Here is a 21,089-nt window from a genome sequence, read left to right on the forward strand (position 1 = left end):
ATTCAGACTTACACTTAGCTCAGATGTTATCAAGGCCATTATTCTGATAAATGTCTAATCAGGAAAGGACTCTATATGATACTTTCAAGTTAAATGATGAGGAAGGACTAAAATATACAATGAATGAAACACAACAAACATCATTTTATCCCACCTAGGGGCGAAAAACTCAGTTTGAAAGGAATCTAAGTGTTACATGTTGACGATTACGTTGGTGTATTTACTTAGAGGGTATTGCTGTTGTTGTTGTTTTCTTCACCTCCCCATAGGAGAACAGCTTTAAAATACGCAGCAATGAATATTGACTTAACACTTTATACTGTCATATACTGATCAATTGGTATTTTGGAAGGACAAACGGTCAATGTTGTGCAATCAGACACCTCTCAAGAAAGACCATTGTTCTAATATTGCTAAAGAACCTACATTGAGATAATAGAGCAAGGATACTTTAAAATGCAAGTCACCTAGGTTCAAATGCTAGTTTTTTTGCCTTATTGTTAGGTGACATTTGTAAAAGGTTTGACTATAATTATCACTCTGGCGATACCACGTGACCAAATGCTATGTTAGTGAGCAGAATTTATATGAAAAACCCTTCAGCTCAGGAAACATTTTTAAAGATTACTTTCTAAAAAATCCCTATGGATAATACGTGCATTTTCCCACTCAGATTTCAAATATATTGTGTTAATTAAATGCTGAGGATATGGTAATAACTATGAGGTTAAATATTCTAGTTGTTAATAACATACCATACTAACATTCTGTTGTTGTTAAATATCGATGATATTATTTATTCCTGTTATATCAAAGAATAATACGCATTTTAATGTTACACTATTTCAGCTCTCGTATGTATCTTGCGACCTTTCCGTTGTACGGCTAGAGTACCAGATTTTATACCGGTTAATCAATATAAGAACACAAGTCTCCTTTATCTTATTTTTTCCTGTTTGTTTTCATTTTCTTATTATAATAATTATATTTAATGAAGATTCAAGACTTAAATAAATAGATACATTTCTTTTCAATAAGTAATTCAGATACTCCCTTTATTATTTTTTCTTAATTTCTAAATAGGAGTTTTTTTGTGGAAACCTACAACTTTCTATAAATGGCGCAGGTTTTTTTAAGTAGAAAATATGTACCCCAATTTTGGCGGGTGTACGTCGATTGTATTGTTTACGTAAACGTCACTTTCGTGATTCCATATAACGTTACTTATCTTAAGTATTTGTTAGCCAGAATAATTGCACAATATCACACTGGCCATAGCTTTATCAGATCAAGTGGTTCCAACGTTGTTTGAGCGGTGAGTTTTACGCAGAACAGATGGTGAAATATGGCCGATTATATAAATTTCCGGTCTTGTACGTATGATTTAAAGGACTTTATACCTGTTATACATCCAATTGAATGAAAACGATGGGTGCACCTGGAGCGCAAATGTCTCAGTTTCTTACCACATGTGTCCATTTAGCTGAGATTTGTGCCATTTATTCAAACACTTATGTACAGTCCAGAAAGGGGAAGGAAAATTTTGTCAGTTTTCCACAATATCGCATCATATATAGTGCTTATCGGGAACAAGTAGTTATTTAAACACTTCTTATCTATAGGGCTACCTCTTAAAACAAAGCATGTGTATTTTCATAGAATTATTCGGGTTTGTTTCAGAAAAATCGGCCGAAAACCTAACGCAACGCAGTTTCGAGTGGGCCGCTACGCAACGCAAACAAGTGGATACCGTTCTTTGTCTCACTTGCAAAGGCTTATCCGTCATAAAAAGTCATTAGAATCTCATATAATGTAACTTTAGAACGTTCTATGTCATTATAATGATCCCGCCATTTCCAATGTATTGCACTTTTTCATTTTTTATGTTCGCTTTCTACTGGACATATATTTTTGCGGACATTGTCAAAAACCCAAACTTTAAGCAAAGTGAATATCAAATATCAATATCATCAGATATTAATTAGCCAAAACATAAGAACCAGTTAACTGATGTAAACCCCATCACGTATGGTATTGAACAGCGTACAAAAACAATCACAAGTGGGTTAACTCTTTAAATCAGTATAGTTGCATTTCGTTCATATTTACTCTCTTGAAATAATGCATTGCTATTTCATTACTGATATACTGTGCATCTAAGCTGTTCGTACAAAATAAATAAAATCTGATCCATGGCAAGATGTACTGATCAATTGTCTGTACATATTTTCACTCACATGTCTGATGCAGCGTTCATCTATTTTCAGAGAGATGAATCGCGGAGAAACAAGAACGTTGAAAATGACGAGAGAGAAAAAAAAACTTGTCGTCCATGAAACAAAAATGTCAAAATAAATTTGTATGTTTGTCTTTCAAAATGAAAACAAACGGACTAGCACGTATTGAGCGTACAATATACTGTCTAAAGGTTAGGGTGGACAGTGGACTAATATCTGATATAAGGAACAGCCCGGTAAAAATGTGACATCAGACTAATCGAAGCCGAGATAGAATCATACAATAGTTAAATTTGTGTTTTATTAGCATGCATGTTATATCTGTATCTTAAAATATTTGAGGGGGGAGCAATTTTATACTTTGTCCACACCGGCACCGACGTCTATGGAACAATCTGCTCATTTTTCTTCTCTCCAGCTACGATTCCAATATAAGGCAGTTGCAGTTTGTGCGCGAAGTTACTACGTCATTAGACTGTACTAACAATATTATAATTTCCATTCTTATTACACGCATCGCATAATAGTGTAACTACATTATTTTTTGATATATGTGATGCCGCAAGTAAACTGCCTTCTGAAGTAAAACTGTGTTAAATTGCGGCTATTTATATATCGTCATCTACATCATTTTACGTAACTATATTTTATCTGTAGAACATTATCACTTTGTGAACTGTGAATACGTAAATACTTTCTCTGTAAAACATTATCACTCAGTAAGCTGTAAGTCGTAAGTTCTTACATTACATGACTGTTGTAATTGTATTGGCTATAAATGTGTATTTTGTCATTTTATGCCAAATAAAGTATATATTATGTTATGTTATGTTATGTTATATAAACACTTAATTTCCACGCACAATTTCGAGTTCACATGTTTTCATTGCATAGCGAAAACGCACTTTGTTAATTAACAAAAACAACAGACACACAAACCATGATAATGCTGGATTTTCTTTATAATTCCAACATATTCATACCCCTATTAAGACAAGAGAAAAGATATATAGAGTATAAACCAAGATTATGCAAACCAGTAGCACCAAATTCAAAATAAAATTAAGTTTAATTTTAGTTCTCGTAATGGTCGCTAATAAATAAACGGGAAAATTAGTGTGCATCCGGAATATACCACGTGGAGTGTCACTTGAAAAACGGATTTGCACATTGGTAACCAAATCATTCACCAGTATCATCTTTTCGTATAGGTTAGTGTTTATTAATGTGTATTTACAAAGTGTAATCAGCTACGAGCGGCGCAGCCGCGAGGCTGATTAAGTTTTGTAAATGCACATTAATAAACATTAACCTATTTAGTGTTTGAAATTATTTTTTGTTTTTGGATGACGTCAGAGCAAATAAAATCAATAACACACCTCTTGTCCCTTCTGTACACATGACTAACCTGATTAATAAATGACTGCTAGTTAATGCTGATTTACTAAAATAAATTTGCTGAACATTTGAAAAGTACTGCAATGCCATTGGACAAAAAATAATTTCAAACACTAATTAGTTTTGATGAATAACTAGAAAGTAAAAACTCAATTTTTTACCTGGTTTATCTGATGTGATAGATAATTAACTGGGTATGTTTTTACTGAATGGCTTAAAAAAATCTGTAGAGAATGTTCCAACGTTTTCGTCGATGCTGGAAAAACTCTTCTTGCACCCGACGTGTAAGATGACTCATGAATGAAAAAAATGCTACGTTAGTAAAGCATAGTACATTAAAGCCGGAGACACATTCATTTTATTCTTTATTCCTTTAGGTTATCTGAAGAATAAGACATACAAAACAGGAATAAATCACTGGTTGTAGGTATGGATCGCAATATCCGACACTCTCGGGTAATTGTTTTGAGTAAACATTTCAGAACATAGATACAATCTAAACAGTTACCCACAAGCTTGGTATTTCCATCTGCACCTACGATCAGTGAAATGATCTAATAATCTGACATCAAGTAGAAACATCATACCAAAGAAATTGATAACCCGTTCGGTAATTTATAGAACAGGTTTTTCTTTATTATCTCAAATTAACAAACTTGTGGGCACATGAAAATGTTCCAGATAATGCCATACTCAATACTAGTTGAACGAAAAACTTGATTTCAATTGTTAGTACAGCCACATGAAATTCAGTGTACATTAATGGTAAATATGATGTTTACGTAGATCATGGACGACATTTTATATAAGAGATAGGACCCGGCAAGTAAGACAGAGAACGGTATCCACTTGTTTGCGTTGCGTAGCGGCCCACTCGAAACTGCGTTGCGTTAGGTTTTCGGCCGATTTTTCTGAAACAAACTCGAATAATTCTATGAAAATAAATATGCCTTGTTTTAAGACGTAGCCCTATAGATAAGAAGTTTTTAAATAATTACTTGTTCCCGATAAGCACTATATATGATGCGATATTGTGGAAAACTGACAAAAATTTCTTTCCCTCGCTGGACTGTACATAAGTGTTTGAATAAATGGCACAAACCTCAGCTAAATGGACACATGTGGTAAGAAACGGAGACATTTGCGCTCCAGGTGCACCCATCGTTTTCATTCAATTCGATATATAACGGGTAGAAATTCCTTTAAATAATACTTACAAGACCGGAAATTTATACAATCGGCCATATTTCACCATCTGTTCTGCGTAAAACTCACCGCTCAAACAACGTTGGAACCACTTGATCTGATAAAGCTATGGCCAGTGTGAATATGTAATCTGCAAATTGTGCATGTGACTTAATAAAAGCCCTGGACCGAAACGTTGTCTTAGTGATAATAAAAGTTAAGAAAAACAATCCGTATATAGATATATATTAAATAAATACATTAAATTTTACATATAACTTGAATATATACAATACCAATAAAAGTAACACAATCAAAAAGGTTTAAAAATTAGCATAAATTAACTTTAAAAAGCAGTATCCGGAATTTCGCTAGAATAAAAGGTCTTTTATAGATAATAAATGTTGCAAAAAACAATGTCAACAGAATAATGAATCAATGTTTCAAATAAAATAGAAAATAAAATTATTACACACGAAAAAGGAAACCTTCTTTATGATGAAAACGAAGGGACTTTTCAGTGATCTCCGACACAAATTGCATTCCTTTCTTCACTTTGATTTCTTTCCTGCTTCTTTATTTTACTGAAACTTATTTTTCTCGTTTGTTTTGTCTAATCTGATGTCATTTTTATTGGCCAGAGCAGACATTTAATTTATAAAAAATTGAAATTTTGCAAATCGAAAGGAAAAATCTTCATTTACGACATAGACTGCCCACTGCACTCACATAAAGCCATCACAAATACTACTCCGCGTGGAGAATAACCGCGCAATACTATCTCAATTCACAGAGTGGTTTGACATGATCCACCCATAATATATTAGGCATTCGTATCACTTGGATCATTTGGTGTTTTGCTTTCGGTCATGTAAAGGTGTTGTAAATTATATTAAGACCTCGTCGGTAATTTACATAGGGGTCATTTTACAACGTTGAAAATTGACCTCCTGGGTCATTTCAACGTTACACCGCCATTACATGATAGGCTTGTGAAAATCTACATGTATTGAAAAAAGAATGTCATATCCAATTGGGCTCTGTTACAATCCTGTTATATTAATCAGAGGGACCTCCGTGACCGAGTGGTTAAGACCGCTGACTTCAAATCACTTGCCCCTCATCGATGTTGGTTCGAGTCTGATTCGGGACGTTGAATTCTTCTAGCTGGCTTACGGAAGGTCGGTGGTTCTACCCAGGTGCCCGCTCTTATTGTGAGAAGCAGACAAGAATTCGACCTTTATGAGAACATACTCCATAAATGTCTGGCTGACACGGAACCCCAAGCTGAGAGGGGATGGGTCATGGGTTCCGCACTCCCGACACACTCTTGATTTTACAGATATATGTTAAAATTCTTCAATCACATTGAAAATGACACATCACCAGACACCTTCACGATAATGGACCCTATCCAGGCGCGAAGGAAGGCTTCACCAAATAGGCGAAGGTATATAGACGTAATCGTCGAGGGCAGAGCCCTGGTGGGGGGGGGGGGGTGGTGGACAGGAGGGCAATGCTGCCCCCCCCCCCACCCCCCACCACGGTGAAAATAAAATTGGTTTGCAGAAAATTATTTAATATTTAAAGCTCTTATTGTTGATATTTTCGATCAAAATTTTACAATTTATGGTAATTGAAGAAACCTTATAAACATATACGAATTTAAAGCCATATAATTATAAAGGCCAATTTTATACCATGATTTTAAAAATTTGTAGACAAATCCTTACACCCATGTTAAATTTCGGCAAAGATAGTCACTGGTTTTTACGAAATCATTTTAACTATAATTTTAGCATAGAATTTTAAAGATATTTTTACATAAATAAGTCAGAAATCTGAGTCTTTGTGTTTTCGTTTTACGGCAAAGTTAATGTTTGTTAAACGTATAATAATAATAACACTACTACGGATATGACGTTACGTTACCATAGCGTAAAATATAACAAACAAACTTTAACTACCGTTTTCAGAGTCCCATGAATCTTGGGTCTTATGACTTTGTCATCTCTGCTTTTTTAATAGTATGCTCTTCTGCTAGTCAACGTTTATTTGGCGCGTTATAGTTTATTTAAGAAATAATATATCTCATCGGTGATTTGTCGCTGAATAAATCACTGCTTGGAGTTCAGATGCGAAGAAATTATATCACGAGGGCGTAGCCCGAGTGATATAATGCTACGCATCTGAACGACAAACAGTGATTTATTCAAGAGCAAATCACTAAATGGGATATATTATTTCGATTCTAACACGTTATCAAGGACTTTAAAGTGCACCTTGTCGGCATGCATTAAATATTTGCCCGTTTTCAATCGGGTTCTTTTCCAGCGCGCCGTTACTCCGCTTGACGCTATGACGTAATAGTTGTGACGTCAGAACAGTGAATTGTTGTTTAATAAATCACTGTCTCCAGCCTTCTTTGTTTAATAAGAAAATGAATCGGATCGTGTTAGAATTTACGCTATGGTAACGTAAAGTCATATCCGTAGTAGTGTTATTATTATTATTATTATTATTATTGAGAAAGCAATGAACATGGTCGAAATGTGATGTGATCATCTCAGAACATTTATACTTGATAAAGGCGAATAAAGCCAAAACGTTGCATAAAACAGAGTTGTTTATTATTAATCAAAATTTAATGTTGAAATGTTGGCAGGGTCAATTCTCAACGTTGAAAAATGACCCATGGGTTCAATTTTCAACGGGGTCAAAATTTAATGTTACACCGGCACAGGTCAAATGTATCGTCTTATGAGATACAGCAAATGAGTCCGAAGCGCAACTAATGGTCAAAGTCTATTAGTCATGGGATTTAATCGGCATTTGTGTGAACTTTCCCAAAATTAATAATGTAACATGCAAAAATCTCAACTTGATCTCATTTCGGAATGTATATCATATATTGCTACACAGAACAGTGGTGCGGTGCAATGACCCGGCAACTTAAATGAACTCGTACAAAACATGTTTGACACAGTCTTACACAATTCACTCAACCTTTGTGATTTAATCAACGCGTTATTCCCGAGGCACTGTTTATGCTCAGTTTACTTAGCTCGTGACTTTCGTGACAACATATTGTTATTGTTAGAGCAAGCGCGGGTTTTCAGAGAGGCGAGTCAACAAAATGGTATGTATTTTTTTTATTCTCTGTTGTTTGTTTTTTTTATTTTCTTTCTATTGCTGTCGTTATTTCTTTTCTCATTTCTTCCGTTAAACTTGTAAATGATTCATTTTGTGGTTTTCGCCCATCTTTACCTGTGATTATCATTCAAATTCCTGTAAACGCAAGAAACTACTTCTAGAGAAATATCTAATACAAGAGTTTGTTTTCTTTACACTGATTATAAAGATTGATTCCAAAGAATATTCATTAGCTTTAATGTATTTTATTGGGGGTGAAAAGCCAGTCGTTCTCGAGATTTTTTCAGCACGCATTCATTCCGTATAGGGACCGATGCCATTATTATGCACAAACTAGATAGGTATGATGGAAATTTCGCCTGTACTTTTTGCTATTGCCTGAAGTGAACGATTGCTATGGAAGCAAATTGTGTATTGTGCACGTAATTTTTACTGGGAACATGTTTTAAGTCTTATTTAATCGACTGTGACAACAACTTGGCATCCATGAAAAATTGTGCAAAAAAGGGTCTTTCTATCGATTGCAAAGTATCATACAAGTATAAACAAATATTTTAAAATTGACTTCTTAGCTTTAACTGCAAGTGAGACATAAACGCTTAACAAATCATGTTTTATTTTTTGCAGTTTTCCAGGTTGCTATGGTGACATTATTGCATAGATGAGAGACCATCCATGATTCATACACAACATCGACTGACGTGGTTTCAGATTTGGAGCAGGAAGGGTGTGTATTTTTTCCTTTTCCTTTTTGTTTGAAGCTTTTAACTCGTCGGATTTTTTAGAAAAAGTCTATGCGGTATTGTCGTCACTTGATCGTCGGCGTCGGCGTTTGTTAAATTTTTTGTTTAGGTCCACCTTTTCTAATAAACCATAAGAGCTACAGCTTTGAAACTTTGCGCACTTGTTTGTCATCATAAGGTGACTGTGTAGGCCAAGAACCACAGCTGTGATATGCATTTTGTCAAAATTATGGCCCTTTTTGTACTTAGAAAATTTGAGTTTCTTGGTTAAAATGTTTGTTTATGTCCCCCTTTTCTTAAAACTGTACAAACTACAGCTTTGAATCTTTGCACACTTGTTTATCATCATTAGGTGATCATGTGTAGGCCAAGAATCATAACATAACTCTGATATTCATTTTGTCAGAATTATGGCCCTTTTTGTACTTCGAAAATTTGAGTTTCTTGGTTAAAACTTTGGTTTAGGTCCTCCTTTTCTTAAAACTATACGAGCTACAGCTTTGAATCTTTGCACACTTGTTTATCATCATTAGGTGACCATGTGTACATACAGATCATGGACTAAGGTGTTGTCAGATCTGGAGCATAAATGGTGTGTATGTTTTCATATTTTCTTTGTCTGGAATGTCTAAGGTACCCCTAGAATTAATATTGGATTCTGTTTTTACACATAACTTTCTGGGTTTTTTTCCTAAATACTAAAATGGGTAGCAACGGAAACATACGTGTAGGCAATGTAATAAATAGATGGTAGCCGTTCAGATGTACAAAGTTATACAGCAGATTTTGGAAAATACAGGGAGTGTACATGTATGTTTACTTTTTTTGTGGCACACTTTGATACATTTGTTTCTGCTTTTACACATGCCTTTCTGTATCTATACACTCAACGTGAACAGTGTTACCATGGAAACGTTTCTCTACATCTAGGCAATGGTGTAATGGATGACCAACGTTCAGATCTTCTAAGTTATATAGCAGATTTTGGAGCATATATGTTGTGTATACATACTTTTTTCATTCTTGTACATTTGTTTATGTTTCACACGTGCCTTTTTGTATCTGTACTCTCAACCTAAACAGGGTTATCACGGAAACGTCCCTCGACGTCTAGGCATTGGTATAATGGATGGCCGACGTTCAGATGTACAAAGTTATACAGCAGATTTTGGAGCATAAAGGGTGTGTATGTTTACTTTTTTCTTTTTTGTGGCAAAACTTTGATATACTTGTTTCTCTTTTTACACATGCCTTTTGTATCTATACCCACAACTGCAACAGGGTTCCATGGAAACGTTTCTCTACGTCTAGGCATTGGTATAATGATGACCGACGTTCAGATGTACAATGTTATACAGCAGATTTTGGAGCATAAAGGGTGTGTATGTTTACTTTTTTAAAGTCAAATATCTCTGATACTATTAAAGCTTTTGACTTGAATTTCGAGTTACGTCCCTTTTTAACTTGGATTTTTTTTTACTGGCAAAGCTCTAATTCAGAATCAAGCACTGAGAAAAGTCGAGCGCGCAGTCTTACGGAAGCTCTTGTTTCGTTTGGCTCCGCCCCTATTTTTAGAGTTATGGCCCCTGAAATAGTAAAAAATGCACATTTTCACCTAATTATGTGCCTAGCTCAAAAAGTATTTAATGTAAATTCATGAAACCTTGCTTGAGTCTTTATCATGATGTGTCCTTTCACACTTGGCATTCTTCTTGAGAATCTTTGCACTTATTACAGAGTTATGGCCCTTGAAATAGCCAAAATAGTGGATTTTTTGTTTGTTATGCTCATAGCTCAAAAATATACGGCCTAGTATAATGAATCCTTTTCATAAAATATTTGTTTAGGCTAAGCCCCAATAACACTGCAAACATTTGAATTATTGCCCCTTACTTGTGACAAATGTACCGATGGGGGCACACCCTGTGTCCTACAGACATATTCTAGTTCCTTCTTGTGGCAATACTTTGATACATTTATTAGCTCGACTATTCGAAGAATAGTCTAGCTATTCTACTCACCCTGGCGTCGGCGTCGGCGTCACACCTTGGTTAAGTTTTTGCATGCAAGTATATACAGCCATCAATTAAAGGCATATAGCTTTGAAACTTATTTCTTTCTTTTTCTAGGTCAATTACCAACCTCTCTGGGTCAAGTCCCATAACTCTGACATGTATTTTGAGCAAATTATGCCCCTTTTTGGACTTAGAAAATTCTGGTTAAAGTTTTACATGCAAGTTACTATCTCCAAAACTAATGCAGATATTGAATTGAAACTTCACATGTGTCTTCGTAGTTATAAAACTAGTTGATAGCACCAAGTCCCATAACTCTGACCTTCATTTTGGCCAAATTATGCCCTCTTTTGGACTTGGAAAATTCTGCTTAAAAATGTGCGTGCAAGTACATACAGCTATTTCTAAAAGGCATATAGATTTGAAACTTATTTTTTCTTTTTCTATATCAATTACCAACCTCACTGGGTCAAGTCCTATAACTCTGACATGTATTTTGAGCAAATTATGCACCCTTTTGGACTTAGACAATTCTGGTTAAAGTTTTACATGCAAGTTACTATCTCCAAAACTAATGCAGATATTGAATTGAAACTTCACATGTGTCTTCGGGGTTATAAAACTAGTTGATAGCACCAAGTCCCATAACTCTGACCTTCATTTTGGCCAAATTATGCCCCCTTTTGTATTTAGCAAATTCTGGTTAAAGTTTTGCGTGCAAGTACATACAGCTATTACTAAAAGGCATATAGATTTGAAACTTATTTTTTCTTTTTCTAGATCAATTACCATCCTCACTGGATTAAGTCCCATAACTCTGACATGTATTTTGAGCAAATTATTCCCCTTTTTGGACTTAGAAAATCCTGGTTAAAATTTTCCGTGCAAGTATATACAGCTATTACTAAAAGGCATATAGATTTGAAACTTATTTTTTCTTTTTCTATATCAATTACCAACCTCACTGGGTCAAGTCCCATAACTCTGGCATTTATTTTGGGCAAATTATGCCCCCTTTTGGACTTAGAAAATTCTGGTTAAAGTTTTACATGCGAGTTTCTATCTCCAAAACTAATGCAGATATTGAAACTTCACATGTGCCTTCGGGGTTATAAAACTAGTTGATAGCAGCAAGTCCCATAACTGATATGCATTTTGGTCAAATTATGTCCCCTTTTGAACTTAAAACTCTTTTGATATTTAACCTGTTTGGGAAATATTTTCCTGCTTCTGGGACAATATTTCGAATAGTCGAGCTTGACTGTCTTATGGACAGCTCTTGTTTTTGTTTTACACATGCCTTTTGTATCTATACACACAACTACAACAGGGGCTCTGTGGAAACATGTCTGTACGTCTAGGCATTGGTATAATGGGTAACCAACGTTCAGAGTTTGGAACATATAGGGTGTGTATGTTTACATTTTTTGTGACAACAAATTTGATATACTTGTTTCTCTTTTTACACATGCCTCCCTGTATCTATACATTTAACAGGGTTACGGAAAACACTTACCACCATATCTTGGCAATGGTATATATGGATGACCGACGTTTAGATGTACAAAGTTTTACAACGATTCTGGAGCATATAGGGTGTGTATGTTTACTTTTTGTTACATGTGGCAACACTTTGATATATTTGTTTCTCTTTTTACACATGCCTCTCTGTATGTATACACGCAACAGGGTCACCATGGAAACGTACCGCCACAAACACATATAGACAATGACTGACGTTCAGATGAGCAGATTTTAGAGCATATACGGTTAGTACATGTATGTCTACTTTTCCTTTTATGGGGCAACGCTTTGATACATTTGTTTTTGTTTTTACACATGCCTTTCTGTATTTATACATTCAACCTTAACAGGGTTACCATGGAAACGTACTTCAATATCTGGGAAATGGTATATTGGATGAGAAACGTTCAGATGTACAAAGTCATAACAGCAGATTTTAGAGCATATAAGGTGTGTATGTTTACTTTTCCTTTTCTTTTTTTTTTTTGATGTCACTTTGATATATTTGTTTTTCATTTTACACATGCCCCTCTGTATCTATAAACACAACAGGATTACATGGAAACTAACATCTACATCTAGGCAAAGGTATAAATAGATGACGACGTCCAAATCTACAAACGGCAGTGAGAGAAATCCTGCAACCGAGAATGATCACGTGACAAACGCTTAGCTTTAAATAGTCTAAGCTTTGCTAGGACCCGTAAATAAATTCAGGCAAAACTTGAATATAAACAAACATCTGGATAATATGTACGGTTATTAAAAACTCAATCTATCTTGCATGTGTTTTGCTGCGTAATTCTTGGTGTTCGGTGTTTGCTGCTTTGTCAGGGATTTGTTTGGCTATTTGATGGTGTTTGTGGTGGTTTTGGTGTTTGTTGTGGTGTTTGTGGTGGTGTTGTGGTGTTTGTTGTGTTTTTTAGTGTCTTCCATATGGTTTTCTCGGTTGTATTCGATCATGTTTGTGTTGTTTTGTTAAAATGGGCGTTTGGTGCGAATTGTATGTCGCATTTGGTTCTTCATCGTTCGTTCCGTTACAAGGTGAATTTCTTTCAGCCATTAGCAGTACATTATAACTAGATTTATTCATGTACAAAAAATCAATCGAATAAGTTAAATATTGCATTGTGTTTTTTTGTTGTTTTTTTTACTTTTCCCATCAGTTTTAGATAGCTGCAGAGACATACCATGAAATTTGCAGACGACAGATATGGGGTGCAGGCGAGATCTGGGTTAAACGCGCGAAAGCTGCAAAGACATGCCATGAAATATGCAGACGACAGACATGCGGTGATCTGGGTTGAACGCGCGGAATTGTTTTATTATTATTTCTGTGTTTTACTCTTTTTGTTTTGTATTTCTTTTTTCTACTACAATGCTGGGGTATGTATACTTGAACAAAAAAGACGCAGACGGACATGGAGATGCAGACCAAGCAATATATGCGTTTGTCTTTATGATGAACAGGTATGTATATTGCTACTTATGTTATCCTTTTTTGTATGCATTTTTTTCAACCTGGTGGCTGATGTTTACAAGCACGTGTGAATATATCATGTTGTAGACAATGCAATGGTTTAGTGGATGGTGCAGCTATGGTACATGATATTGACTACAAGCACGTGCGTGGATGTCATGTTGTAGATTTCACAGTGGTTAAGTGGATGCTGCAACTTGATCCTTTTTCTGAGGTATGTAATTTTTCTGACAGGTACAATTAGATTATTTCGTTTGATAGCTTTTTGCAGTTTTCATCCCGCAAGTTACGCACATTCATTTTCATTTTAATAAATTTTCTATAAATTTTATATTTTTAGATTATCGTCTGGGCGTACATGGTTTTAATTTTTTTTTAACTCATTACTGTTAATTGTTAGATAATGACTACCAGTATTCACTTAAGCAGTGCATAACTTTAAACCTTTAGAAAGCAAAGAACTATTTTTCTCGTAGTAATTCTGGAGCGTAGGAATGTGCATTCAACCTCTGGCTATGGTGAAAGTAAAACTCGGAGTATCAGACAAGAAACTCAAAACTATTCGATGAGAAACTCAGGCTATCAGATGAGGAACCCGAACTATCCGACAAGAAGCAGTTTCCTGTACCATACACGTAAGGACTTACTTATAATTCATATTGCACTTTGAATATAGGTCGGTAAATCAGTTTAACACCAAGAAGGTTTTCATGATTGGTGTAATTGTACGTCGGGCTCATTGCTGTGTTGCAGTCTAAACAGGCAAGCGTTTGCTACCGTATAAGCCTGAGACGTGGTTCGAATTCTCGATTTTTGGTGTGTGAGTTTGAAACTCATTTTCTTCTTTAAACCGTATCAAAGATTTTATAACAAACTTTTGTTTTCTGTCAGTAAAAAGAAAACGGGGATATAACTATCTTTTCATATGTGACTTTGGTGTAAGTAACAGTGTGGCTGTTTATTTTATTGTATTAACAGGAAGAAAAATTTAGTTGATGGAACTACAGTTGCCGTAGAATTGCCTTGCTGGTACTTAAACGATGCCGATAACCAGAGGGGCACTGGTAACCAAGCGATGTCGCTCATCAGAGGTGTTCTGGACGCCTTATGTCAACATAGTAATCAACTGTTCTCGACAAGGTAGGCTACTAAATTATTTTAGAATTGCTATTTATGCGACGCGAGTTCGAGCCACAGTTTATATTACATCTATGGTTTCTGACTTATCTGAAACAATGTTAAATGTGACAGGCACAGCGAAAAGCTATTGTTGATATAGGCTGACATCTGGTTCTGTGACATAACTTTCCATTTTTCCTGAACATATTGAAAGATTTGTCAAGTTTTGTAATCGCTGGTAGTTATTTAAATTTTACAAAATAACAATTTCGGTAACTAAACTTAAGGATTATATATCCATATGTAATAAGAGGATTTATAACATGACAGTTAGTTGCCAATTATATCTAGCAGACGACACTTGCTGCTTCTACCTGATGACGCCAGTGGCGGAAGAAGGGACCCGATGCCTGGAGTAACTTTGCAGTATAAAATTTTGGTAAAATATTTGAATTTGTTTGTCGTCATACTTACTTTCTAGTATAAAACTTTCATAAAATAATGTAATTTTATTTTGTCGTCATTATGTACACTGATACTGGCTTGTATAACTTGCAGATTCTAAAGGCGATGCAGTTATGATGCGTTTGTTCCGGAAATGAAAAAAATACCAACCTTAAACTGAAGAGTGTATAACTTTGCAAATCACGGATCGACTGTTTCACAAGATTAACTGACTTGAAAAATAATTATTGGCATATACTGTCATTTCTAATAGTGCAATAAAACTTATAAATGTAGGACTTATAGGTTATTAGATTTGTATCGAGAAATATGCATGAGTTATGCAGCGGAATTATTGCGCGACTTCAGGGCGCAATATTTCGCGAAAGAACGAGTGCATATTATCGATGCAAATCTAATAATCTGTATATTACATACGCATCTAAAGTAATAATAGTTATATAAACGATATGAATTAGTTTTTAACATGAGCAAAATTAATCTTATCGTCGTTAAAGACATTTCAAATGCGACGACACACGTAAAAATTACATCACAAATGACGCCACGCACCCGACGTGAAATGTGAAAATATTGACGTTTCTTAACGGAGTTTATAACTGAGTATGTAATTGAGTATGTAATAAAAAAATTTCAGCACTGTTCGATTGGTCAAGATAGAGTGGTTTTAGTGGAATTCAGCCCTTGATGGACATATCGTCTGTATTTGCCCTGTCCTGGTGATGGTAGAGAGCTCTTCCACACCTCGTGCACATATCAGAATCCGCGAGGTAGGCGACGAATTTATTCAGGTAAAGAGAAATGTTACTTCATAACGTTTTTTCTATTAGTTTGAAAGTTATTTTATCTGCTTTGTATGCAGGTGATGAAATTAGGTTCCATAAACATGGCATTGCGGAAAACGATTCTTCTGGCATGTATGTACTTTATAAATTATTTTGCCACATAAATTCGTGACATGGTTTGCTCACCCGGCTATAATGGTAGATCATTAGACTCCTTGTTTTGAGTCGCTGATTCAAATCCCGATTTGACAGAACTTTGAAACTGTTAATTATCTAACAATTAACAGTTAGAAACCAGCTAGCAAAATCATGAAAATAAACATGATTTCAAAAACTACTTTCTATGAATCTGTTAAATGAATTCTGTTTCAAATGTACCTAAAATTAGCGAGCAAGTCACTCTGAAATTCAGACTTTATTAGCTCACCTGTCACATAGTGACAAGGTGAGCTTTTGTGATCACCCTTCGTCCGTCGTCCGTCGTGTGTCCGTGCGTCCGTGCGTGCGTCCGTCAACAATTTCTTGTCTGCACGATAGTGGTTTCATTTATGATTTTATTTTAACCAAACTTGCACACAACTTGTATCACCATAAGATCTCGGTTCCTTTCTTGAACTGGCCAGATCCCATTATGGGTTCCAGAGTTATGGCCCCTGAAAGGGCAAGAATCAGCTATTTTGACCTTGTCTGCACAATAGCAGCTTTATTTATGATTTGATTTTTACCAAACAGGCACACAACTTGTATCACCATAAGATCTTGGTTCCTTTCTTGAACTGGCCAGATCCCATTATGGGTTCCAGAGTTATGGCCCCTGAAAGGGCCAGAATTAGCTATTTTGACCTTGTCTGCACAATAGCAGCTTCATTTATGATTTGATTTCAACCAAACTTGCACACAACTTGTATCACTATAAGATCTTGGTTCCTTTCTTGAACTGGCTAGATTCCATAATGGGTTCCAGAGTTATGGCCCCTGAAAGGGCCAGAATTAGCTATTTTGAACTTGTCTGCACAATAGCAGCTTCATTTATGATTTGAATTTAATCAAACTTGCACAAAACTTGTGTTGCCATAAGATCTCAGTTCCTTTGTTGAACCGGCCAGATCCCTTAATGGGTTCCAGAGTTACGGCCCCTGAAAGGGCCAGAATTAGCTATTTTGACCTTGTCTGCACAATAACAGCTTCATTTATGATTTGATTTGAACCAAACTTGCACACAACTTGTATCACCACAAGATCTTGGTTCCTTTCTTGAACTGGACAGATTCCGTCATTGGTTCCAGAGTTATGGCCCCTTGAAGGTCCAAAATTGGCTATTTTGGCTTTTGCAGCCATATAGAGACTTCATTTATGGTTTTATTTGATACAAACTTCCAAAATATCTTCAACAACAATAAATCTTGGATTCCATGACAAATCAGATCCAATCGTAGGTTCCAGAGTTATTTTATATCTGATTACCTCCCCTGATTGTAGTCAAAATGGATTTATATCAGTAAGTACTTATAGGACTTATTTGAAATTTCATTATTATCATTAGTTGGACTGATTCAATCAGGGTAGATAACTATGGACTGATTTTATGTCAAATTACCTCCCTTTATGTCAAATTAAAATGGGTATATCTCCGTAACTAATGAAGATACTGATCTGAAATTTCATTTATGTCAACAGATTTATTTGGCAGATCCTTCTTTTGTTCACTTACAATAATTTTCTTTTGAATTGCTTCCCTTTTACGTTAATATAAATAGCTTATTTTTAGTAACTTTTTTATTATTGGCTGTAGGGAAAAACCAAGACCACTTTTCTGTGGTACAACATGGATGGTACCTCCAATTTTTAGGTGTATTTTGACATATCTGTACCTTGTAAGAATTGTTTTTCTTTTTGGTTTAATTTCTTCCCTTTGTTGTTCCTGTCCTTTGGACTTAGATATTTTTTCTGAGGACCTTCTTGTCCTCAAGTGCATTGATAACAGGTGAGCGATATAGGGCCATCATGGCCCTCTTGTTTGTATTTATGATACCAACGGATGTCCAAGAAATATACACATTGTTATTTGCAAATTGTTCACCTCTAAGAACTTTCAGATGGACTTAGAAAATAATCTTTTTTGCCTGCATTATAGGTAAACTATGATACGACGTAAATTATTAGATATATTTTATTACCACGGTGTCAAAGATAGTGTTTAAAATATCTGTCCGTCCGTCAGTCCGTTAGTCACATTTCTTGTATACTCAACTGCTCTTACAGTTTATATCTAACTGAAATATACTTAGTATACACCGTTTACATTGAAATGCGCATATTGTGGGGATTTTCATGTAATATTCTTTTGGGGTAATGGCCTTTTTCGGACTTTGAAATGTTACATCTATATCAGAACATTGTGTACCCAAATTCTCATACAGTTTCTACCCAATTTAAACGAAACATGAAGTGGACATGATTTGTGTATTATCGAAACTTTCATGTCCGATTTTCTGCTCGAGTTATGACCCGTTCTTGGACGTCGAAATTTTATGACTACATCAGAACACATTATGCACTTAAGTCCTACAGCTCAAATGAAACTTTGTAAACATCAGCTTGAAGAAGACATTTGCTTTTTTCTGGAATTTGGTGTCCGATGTTTTTTGTTGTTGTTGTTGTTTTTATGCCCCCGAAGAGAGGCATATAGTTTTTGAACCCTCTGTCAGTCTGTCGGTCTGTCGGTCTGTCAGTCTGTCCGCAATTTTCGTGTCCGGTCCATATCTTTGTCATCGATAGATGGATTTTCAAATAACTTGGCATGAATGTGTACCACAGTAAGACGACGTGTCGAGCGCAAGACCCAGGTCCGTAGCTCAAAGGTCAAAGTCACACTTAGACGTTAAAGGTCATTTTTCATGATAGTGCATTCGTGTCCGGTCCATATCTTTGTCATCCATGGATGGATTTTCAAATAACTAGGCATGAATGTGTACCACAGTAAGACGACGTGTCGCGCGCAAGACCCAGGTCCGTAGCTCAAAGATCAAAGTCACACTTAGACGTTAAAGGTCATTTTTCATGAGAGTGCATTCGTGTCCGGTCCATATCTTTGTCATCCATGGATGGATTTTCAAATAACCTGGCATGAATGTGTACCACAGTAAGACGACGTGTCGCGCGCAAGACCCAGGTCCATAGCTCAAAGGTCAAGGTCACACTTAGACGTTAAAGGTCATATTTCATGATAGTGCATTGATGGGCGTGTCCGGTCCATATCTTTGTCATTCATGCATGGATTTTAAAATTATTGGGCATGAATGTGTACCACAGTAAGACGACGTGTCGCGCGCAAGACCCAGGTCCGTAGGTCAAAGGTCCTAAACTCTAACATCGGCCATAACTATTCATTCAAAGTGCCATCGGGGGCATGTGTCATCCTATGAAGACAACTCTTGATGTTTTTTTTTTGTTTTTTTTTTTTAGTTTTGCCACTTTTTAAATTCTTAGCATTATTCTATCGATTATTTCCAGGGGTCATGTGTCATACAATTTGGACATCATTTTTTGTTGCCTTTAGACATTTACTGACGACAGAAATTTTACCTTGATACATTTATACTGTTTCATTGTTTGATTTTTTTACACGGTTTTAAAAACATTGCTTCGGGTGGTCCGTTGAGAAATTCTGCATTTTGTAATGATACATCTTTACTCCATGTCTAGAGATAAAGCACACTTTTTGCACAAGGCATAGTTTGGCGTGAATACTAGTAGTTCACAGTAACATTGCGAAATGGTACTCGTTTCAGTCGGGTTATCGCTTTACTCGCTTCACAGAACCCCTGTTTAAAACCTCAATTTTTATTTTAATTAAAAGTAATAAATATAGAATTCAAATTAAACTTTAAAATGTTTTCATTTTAGCATCCTCTAAGACATGTGAGATTAAAAACTGAACTTGATTTCTAAATTACTGCGAGTCACTACATGTTCATTGTAAAAACTGGAAAATGACAGAACTTGAAAATGCATCTTTCTGATTAGTCAGTTAGAATTTCTGACCTGCTATATAGGCCATTTTAATTTGTATAAACAATGTTATAACCATAATTCCCCCCCCCCCCCCCCCCCCCCCCCCCCCCCCCCCTTATTGCTCAAGTCATTAAGTTTAAATATTGGCCACCAACTTTCAGCAAAACAGTTTCCTTGAAGTGAAAGAATTCAACGACCTCGAGCGAGACTTGAACCCACGCAGATATGTGCAATTGCCAATTATTAAGCGATATGTAGCATATTTTCATTGAATTGCATGAATTTCGCTTGTTACTGTTATAAGTATGATATTTTTTGCAGGTTTAAAACGGCAGGAAGACAGTGTTTTACATTGTTGAAAGACAAAGAAAAAGAATCGATTCCAGAACGTGCCGTCCTGTGTTTGTTGTGTTCGACAGTTGATGGGAGAGTCCGGTGCATGCCAGATACTATCTGTAAGAAATTTATCATTAATTTTGTCCCATTTATTCTGAAATAGCTTGCTTTAAACACAATTATACAAATTATGCAGAGAGCTAACCTACTCGGTGTCCGTGGCCATTTTGCTAGTTTCTTGGCAAAAGTTTTTTTTTTTCATTTTTAGCTCCACTATTCGGAGAATAGGGGTGGGGGGGCGGCTATTCTACCCGCCCCGGCGTCGGCGTCGGCGTTGGCATCGGCTTGAGCTTTCTTAAAGTTAAAGTTTTTCAGCAACCTTTGTTTTTCTGTCATATCTTTGTTACTATTGTTTATATCTTACTGTAACTTCACATAAACATTGACCAGCATTCATTCAAAGTGTATGCAGGGACTTGGCTCATTATACCCAAGGTCAAGGACACCAAGATGTTATACTTAAGTTATTTTTAAGGTTAAAGTTTTTCGGCAACCTTTGTTTTTCTGTCATATCTGTGTTACTATTGCTTATATTTTACTGTAAGTTCACATAAACATTGTCCAACATACAAACA

General features: G+C 35.7%; 1 long non-coding RNA gene across 3 annotated transcripts; it reads left to right on the forward strand.

Moving 5' to 3' along the window:
- The first annotated feature begins 11,692 nt into the window (after positions 1-11,692).
- LOC128559100 (uncharacterized) lies at positions 11,693-20,574 on the forward strand. 3 transcript variants are annotated; one of them, XR_008372166.1, is made up of 6 exons: positions 11,693-13,949; positions 14,212-14,370; positions 14,714-14,875; positions 15,209-15,293; positions 15,957-16,089; positions 20,440-20,574. It is a non-coding gene; the product is annotated as an uncharacterized LOC128559100 (long non-coding RNA). The 3 variants fall into 3 exon arrangements; XR_008372167.1 differs by having other exon boundaries at positions 15,206-15,293; positions 15,957-16,110; positions 20,440-20,564; XR_008372165.1 differs by having other exon boundaries at positions 11,694-13,949; positions 15,957-16,110; positions 20,440-20,564.
- Positions 20,575-21,089: the final 515 nt, after the last annotated feature.

This window comes from Mercenaria mercenaria, chromosome 1 (genome assembly GCF_021730395.1).
Source record: "Mercenaria mercenaria strain notata chromosome 1, MADL_Memer_1, whole genome shotgun sequence".
In the NCBI taxonomy this organism is placed as follows: domain Eukaryota; kingdom Metazoa; phylum Mollusca; class Bivalvia; order Venerida; family Veneridae; genus Mercenaria; species Mercenaria mercenaria.